The sequence below is a fragment of the Vombatus ursinus genome, unplaced genomic scaffold, assembly GCF_900497805.2.
Source record: "Vombatus ursinus unplaced genomic scaffold, bare-nosed wombat genome assembly UNPS02015016.1, whole genome shotgun sequence".
Classification (NCBI taxonomy): Eukaryota; Metazoa; Chordata; class Mammalia; order Diprotodontia; family Vombatidae; genus Vombatus; species Vombatus ursinus.
The window spans coordinates 1,143,433-1,151,277 of NW_020954794.1; positions in this window are offsets into that span (position 1 = coordinate 1,143,433).

Below are 7,845 nucleotides of genomic sequence, written 5' to 3' on the forward strand. Positions count from 1 at the left end.
TATTGTTACAAATTAATTTACTCATTAAGTGAGACAAGCTTTACAGAAATACATTCAAAGACATTATGAAGAAAGAGTTCCAGTCACTACTAATGACATCTTGTTTTAGTATTTCCAAGAAATAGAATGAGTTGTTCCCTTCCATGAACCACATGGGCCTGAATGAGATCATCTTGTATGTCTACAGGTATAACCTTGGGCAAGTCACAACCCTTCTCAGTATGTTTCCACATCTATCAAAAGGGTATAATAATAACACCTAACTCCCAGGGTTGTTGTGAATGCCAAATGAGATTATCGTCATGAAGCACTTTGAAAACCTCAAGATACTACGTAAATATTAGCTGTTATTATTATCCTTCTCATATATATGTAATGCACTTTGCATGTTTTAGCATGTTCTGCAAATAGTTACATATTATTGTTACTTGCTTTGTGATCCTGGCCGTGTGTAAAGTGGGAATAGTAACGTTTACATCAGAGCTATTGGGAGGACCAAAATGAGATTATGTGTATACATAATAAGCTTTGCAAAGCTAAAACATTATATGAATGTGAGCAATTCTTTTTTTTTCCTGTTATTTCTCTACCAGAGGGAGCCATTGAAATCATATTTTCTTTTAGCTGTGGTGTACAAACTATATTCATTCTCTCCCCCCTTGAATAACTTCTTCCATAAAGACTATAGAACTGGAGGTCTCTCAAGATTCTGTTGCCTCTTAAAGAAACAATAACAGTATCTACAGTCGCCATGAGAGTCTAGTAAGGTGGGTGCTCCATTTAGGCAAGCCAACAATAGGTACACAGCTTAGATCCAAAGTCAAGCCTTGCGCAACTTAGCACAAAAGCCTGACTTTCCTCCTGGGTTCTGCTCTGATTTCTCTTCAGATCAGCTTGGCTTTATCTATCTTAACCCTTTGTAGAGGAAAAACACCTCTCTTCTGGATGAGCTTTAGGTACAGTACACATCCCTAGGCATAGACCATAACCCCTGACATTCTCACTTCTGGCTGCTCCGCTTCCTGGCAGTCTATTTACATACTGGCTACAAAACACAGCATGGACTTCACTCCTGAATTCCTGGATTCCCAGACTCAAATCCTGGCTTGGAGGTTTATTACCTTGAGGTAGTAAGTGACACCTTGAAAAAGACATTTTGACCTCTCTGGGCCTCAGTTTACTCATCTGTAAAATAAATGAGAAGATCAGAGCAGATGTTTCTGAGATCTATTCCAGTGAAGGCAAATAGAGCTATCCCAGGAAGCCTGAGGCCAATAGCAGGTGGCATCTTCAAGAGAGGAAGATGCACACTGTGAAGAGAGGGGATGGATGCCAAATTGGCAGTCTATTCACATAAGCGTTCAACCAAGGTTGACTCCCATGAGCCATCTCCTCCTATTCTGAATTCAATTTGGAGTTGCTCAATCTTGGTAGCCATCCTCAGTCCCTTCCCCCATTCTACTAGGGCCAGGTTCATCCCTTCCCTTCCCCCACTTTTTTCCTGTTTATTCCTCAATACTATCAAGGTCAGTCTTTACCCAAAGCAAATCCATAGTCACAACATGATGATATTTATCTACAGTCAAATACAAATACAACAGATACACATGTAATTGGGGAAAGAGGTCAACAGGACTGATGAAATAGAGTTGGGAGGGGAACAGAGGCCAGCAGCCAGGGTCAAGCTCTTATCTCAGAATGACACTGAGCTGCTGGAGACATCATGGTTTACCATAAAAAAAAACTAGCAAGAGACATTCCTCCATGCCTACGGTAATCATGCTTTCATCGCTCCCCAACTTGTACACAGGTAGCTAGGCGACTCTCTGATGCGATATAATAATGTAGTATAATATAGCACAGGCAGCTAGGTGGCAAAGTGGATAGAGTGCTGGGCCTGGAGTCAGGAAGACCCCTTTTTCTGAGTTCAAATCTGTTCTCAGACACTTACTAGCTGTGTGACTCTGAGCAAGTCACTTAACCCTGTTTGCCTCAGTTTCCTCATCGGTCAAATGAGTTGGAGAAGGAAATGGCAAATCATTCCAGTATCTCTACCAAGAAAACCCCATATGAGGTCATGAAAAGTTCATGACTGAACCACAGCAAATAGTATATGTAGCATAACAATACTGTTGGTATTTTTGTTCATCCTTCATTTTTGAAGAGGTCATGTCTTGATCTGTGTGCAAATTGGATTTAAGTGAGGCAGAGCTGCACAAAGTCATCAGCCTCACTCTCTTTTCCAGAATCATCCAAGTCCAGTGGCAGGACACAAGTCAGGATAATGGTCAACAGCCTGGAATGCAGTGGATGACCTTGGCATCTTCAATGTCTGACCAAGCTCTAAACACTCCCCAGTGCCTGCTGTCTCCCAACTCCGACCTGTGGCTCTAAGAAGCTGTAACATTGCAGCAGCCACACTCTGGTGAAACTGTCTCAGCACATGGGCTAAACCAGGTTGAAAGTAACTGACAAGGCTCAAACCCAAGCATGTGAACACTTCCCTTGGTAGAATGAGTGGGATGAGAAAAATAATACTACATGCGATATTATAGTATAATAACAATAATAACCTGCAATAATGTAGCACTTAAGGTTTGAAAAGTGTATCACAAATTTATTTTACCCTCACAACAATTCTGGGAAGTAGGGGTTATTATTAATCCCATTTTAGAGGTGAGGAAACTGAGACTGAGAGAGGTTAAGTGATTTGGCCAGGGTCTCACAGCTCATAAGTGTCTGAGCCTGATTTGAATTCAGGACTTTCTAGTTCAAAGGCCAGTGCTCTACGCACTGAGCCACCTAGCTGTCACAGTGTGGCTGCACTGGATATACTTTCCTTCTGACAGATTCTTCTCTTTCACCAATTTGGTATCCAACCCCTCTCTTCCCAGTGTGTGTCTCCATAGCTTGAGGATGCTGCCTGCTACTGGCTTCAGGCTCCCTGGGATAGCTCTATTTGCCTACACTGGAAGGGACCTTGGAGGCATCTGCTCCAACTTTCTCATTCATTTGACAGATGAGGAAACCGAAGCCCAGAGAAGTCAAGTGTCTTTTTCAAGGTCTCATTACCTTGAGGCAGTAAACCTCAGAGGCAATATTTGAGTCTAGGAATCTGGGGTTCAGGAGTGAAATGCATGCCGTGTTCTGCAACCAGCCCAGCATCAGTGCCCCAATGAGCGAAAATCAACCTATGGGATCCCGAGGACTCATCTAGCACTTAGATGATCATCAGAAATGGCCTCAAGTCTGAGTCCACTCTCCTCTGAGACCAATGTGGCATAAGCTAGAGCCCCCTAGAGGGTTGATGTGAGATGTTTGCTCTTTTGTTCTTACTATGGCTTTGAAGTAGACATCCCTTTGTACAAGCTAATTTAGGCTGAAGGGTTAGATGGAACAGGGTCATTGGTTACTGGTGGCCAGTAGTGGGGAGAATAGACCCTAATGCACCCAGACTTGAGTCAGTAGAGAAGAGTCTTACCCAGTAACCCTCTTTACCTGTGCCATTTGGAATCCTTAGCTTCCTTCAGGGCTCAGTTCAAAAATAACCTCCTAGCAGGGTCCTTTCCTCATTTCCCCGGTTGACTATTTGTTGTTTCAGTCATGTTCAACTCTTCATGACCCCATTTGGGGTTTTCTTGGTAGATTCTAGAGTGGTTTACCATTTCCTTTTCCAGCTCATTTTACAGATGAGAAACTGAGGCAAAGAAGGTTAAGTGACTTCCCCAGAGTCACACAGCTAGTCACTGTTTTAGGCTAGATTTGAACTCAGGTCCTCCCATCTCCAGGCCTGGCATTCTACCCATTGCACCACCTAGCTGCCATTTGTCTGTGGTCCTCAGGTTGCATCTTATACATACTGTTTTTATCTATCCATGAACACGCCATAAAAGAGTGGAAGCTCCTTAAGGGCTGGAACTGTCTTGTTTTCTGCCTTTGTGCCCTTAGTGTGGCAGATAGTAAGCACTTAATTCCTGCTTGATTTTAATTCAATTGAATGGAATTGAATCACAGAAGGATACACTTAAGCTCTCTAAAACTAATCCCTTGGATGAGAGTTATTTCATGTCAGGCCTTGACTTACGGCCCAGAGGGAGTTGGCTTGATCTGCCCTGAGCCTTGACCCTCCTCCCCCTGCCTCTGGAGCCTGTGAATTGGCTGGTTAGTAATCCTGACTCCAAGAGGGGTGCTCATGGTCTACATTAGAGCAAGGTTAGGGTCATAGGTTTATAGTTCAACGGGACATTGGACATCAGTTTGTCCACTTTCTTTATATTCAAGGTGAAGAAACAGTGACTCAGAGGATCAATGACTTGCCCAAAGTCACACAGAAAGTGCATAGCAGAGGGTGGATTTGAACCCAGTTCTTCTGGGCTCTTTTCACTCTTACATCACTGCTTCCTAAATGATCCCAGTTAAATCCAGAAACAACATGGTATAGTCGAGAAAACTCTAGATCTGGCATCTGTGGATCAGTTCTAACTCTGCTATTGACTTACTTTGTGACCTTGGACAAGTCACTTCATTTCTCTGGGCCTCAATTTCCTCTTTTGTAAAATGAAGAAATTGAACTAGACTGCCTCTAGGGTCCCTTCTATCTCTAGATTTAAGATTCTCTGGTTATTGTATTTTCCCTTCACCCCATCCCACTGTGTCATCTTAGCTCTTGTGACTTTTGGCTCACAGATTTGTTTGTGTGTGTGTGTGTGTGTGTGTGTGTGTGTGTGTGTGTGTGTGTCTGTGACTGTGACTTTGTCTGTGTCTGTGTCTGTGTCTGTGTCTGCGTGTTTTCATACAATGGGGAAGATTGTGAATTTCAGTGGGTAACTAACCTCCAGATTTATTGGATGCTCCAGTTGACCCTTCAGCAGCAGTACTGCTTCCAAAGACAGGATAAGAAAGTTCCAGGGAAGAGAACATAAAACTTTCCTAGGGAGAAGGGATGTCATGAGAGCATAGTGGGGTGCTGTTGTTCAGCCATATCCCACTCTTCATGACCCTGTATAGAGTTTTCTTGGCAAAGATACTGGAGTGGTCTGGCATTTCCTTCTCCAGTGTATTAAGCCAAACAAAGGTTAAGTGACTTGCCTAGAGTCACACAACTAGTGAGAGTCTGAGGCCATATTTGAACTCAGGTCTTTCTGACTCCAGTCCCATTGCTCTATTTATTGAACCACCTAGCTGCCTTCAGTGGGATAAAGGGGATGAATATCCCAAGGGGGACAGAGTAAGAATGTCTGAGGGTCCAAGGGTATACATAGTGACTATGACCTGAAGAGGATTGGATGATGCTGTATCCAGGAGGATAAGTGTCCTAGGAAAGATAGGGCATGACTAGAGAGCATGGGGTAATTATGTTCTGGGGAATTTAGGTTGAACATCGCTAAGAGCTTAGGATGAGCATGAGCCAGAGAAGATGAAGAGATCCTGGCGTTTTGCTGGGTCTCACCTCCAGAAGCATCATTTCTCTCTGAGAATATGTGAGAAGAGGTTCATGCACTGTGTCTGGAATGGTTTAGGCATTGCCTTGTTGGAAGGCAGAGGATGATGGAAATACTGAGCCTGTTGACATATCCCTAGGCTTAGGAGTCTCATAGGATCATAGACCCAGAGCTGGAAGGGTCCTCAGAGGTCATATAGTCAAGCACCTTCATTTTACAGATGGGGAAACTGAGGGACATTAAGTGACTTGCTGAAGGTCACAGGTAGTAGGCACCAGAGTCAGGAGATGAATACAGTTTCTCTTACTCTAATAATAGTGCACATTTCATCATACAACCTTGATCTCTCACAAAGCTCCAGTCCCCCACAGCCCAGAAAGCCATGGTCACAGAAAAGAGATGGGTGAAGGTAGTTAAGAAGAGGGTAGAGTATTTTACTCATCTTGTGTGAGAATAATGAAATCTGGACAATTTATTGGTTCAGATTTGACTTGGAGGCATCTAGTAGTTTGGGGGTTGGCTATGGGGAGAAGGGTCTTGGAAGGAAGAGTCCACAGGGTCCTTTGAACCAGTCCTGAGTTTGACCAATGGAAGAGATTCTACACACACACACACACACACACACACACACACACACACACACACACACACACAGAGGACCCCACTCTCCAAAGACGAGAAGGCAAAACCTCATTAAAGATGGTTTCTATCCCCACCTGCAGCCCAAAGTCAGCAGTACAGGCCCTGGTTCTAGGAGGGGGCACAGTTCCCTGAATCAAGATTCCTCAGATAAAGGGTAAGGAAGGCAAAGAGAAGGATAAGGGGGGAACGGGAGCAGAAATGACCAGCTTCAGATTTATAATCCCAGAGTCTGAGAATGTCAGAGAGGGAAGGGACCTTAAGAGAGCAGCAGCTAATCCTGACTGTTCATTATCTCATCCTTCAGAGCTGAAGTTAGGCATCCACAAGGCAGGCCAGTTAAATGCCTGGGATGCTAAGCCCCTAGACAATTTCCAGAAGTGAGATCCAGTGCTCTTTTACTCTTTAGATAAATTTAGAAGGATATATTTTCCCCTCAGCTCAAAAGATCCAAAGCTAAATATCATTTGAGGTTCTCCTGCCTACCTTAGTATATAGATTCCATCTTTTTTTTTTTTTTGGTGAAGCAATCAGGATTCAATGACTTGCCCAAGGTCACACAGGTAGTACGTGTCAAGTGTTTGGTCTGAGGTCAGATTTGAACGCAGGTCCTCCTGACTTCAGGGCCAGTGCTCTATCCACTGTGCCACCTAGCTGCCTCGATATAGTTTTGGTCCTCTAATGGTTCCCTGTTGCCTATAGATCAAGTCCAAACTCCTTAGGTTGGGGTTCAAAAGCAATCTGAGGCTGGTCCTTCTTTCATTTCCTCCCTCAACTGAACCCATCTTGACTTTCCAACTATTCTTTAATACAGTCAATTGTTTGTCTCATGACCACTTTTAAGCTTGAAAAATTATTGAGGACCTCCCCTTTTGTGGGGGAGTTTTATCAGTATTTGCTACTTTAGAAAGTGAAGTCCATTAGTATTATTATGAAAATAGTTCTGACCTCACAGACTCCCTGAATGTCTCGGGGACTCTCAAGGGTTCATAGACCACACTTTGAGACCCACAGCTCTGATACAACTTCTCTGTTCTCATCAAGCTAGGCTCCTGACTGCTGCCCATGTAGGCCATGTTCATCTTGTCTTTTTGCTGGTATCAAACCTTTAACCAAGAATTCTGGTTCATGGGGAAAATGTAGTTAAGGTTGGTGTAGATAGGGTTGAATGGAAGGGAAGGTGTAGACATGATTACCCCTGTGCATGGTTGAAGGAGACTTCAAAGATCACAGGAACTAAGGAGCTTGAGGCAGCTGAAAGAGGCTGGGATTTGAGAGGAGCGGAGTGTGAACTTAGTGCCAAACTATTTGTTTCATCTATACTTGGGATTTCACCTTTGAACATCCATGGATCAGGAGTTCTTGGCCTGTTTTTTGTCATGGAACCCTCCAGTGACAGTCCGCTGAAGCCTGTGAAGCTTCAGAATTATGGTTTTAAATACATAATGAAATACATAGGAGTACAAAGGAAACTAATCATACTGACATAGTTATCTATCATCTCTATCTCTATCTATCCATCTCTTTCTCTATCTATCTATCTGTCTGTCTGTCTCTCTATCTATCTGCCTATCTGCCTATCTCTCTACCTGTCTATCTCTCTGTCTGTCTATCTGCCTGCCTGTCTGTCTGCCTGTCTGTCTGTCTATCTATCTATCTATCTGTCTGCCTGTCTCTGTCTGTCTGCCTGTTTGATATTAGCTAGGGTAAGGAACCCCTTCCAAAGATGATAGCTACAAAGATGTGGGCAAACTGAAATAAGAGC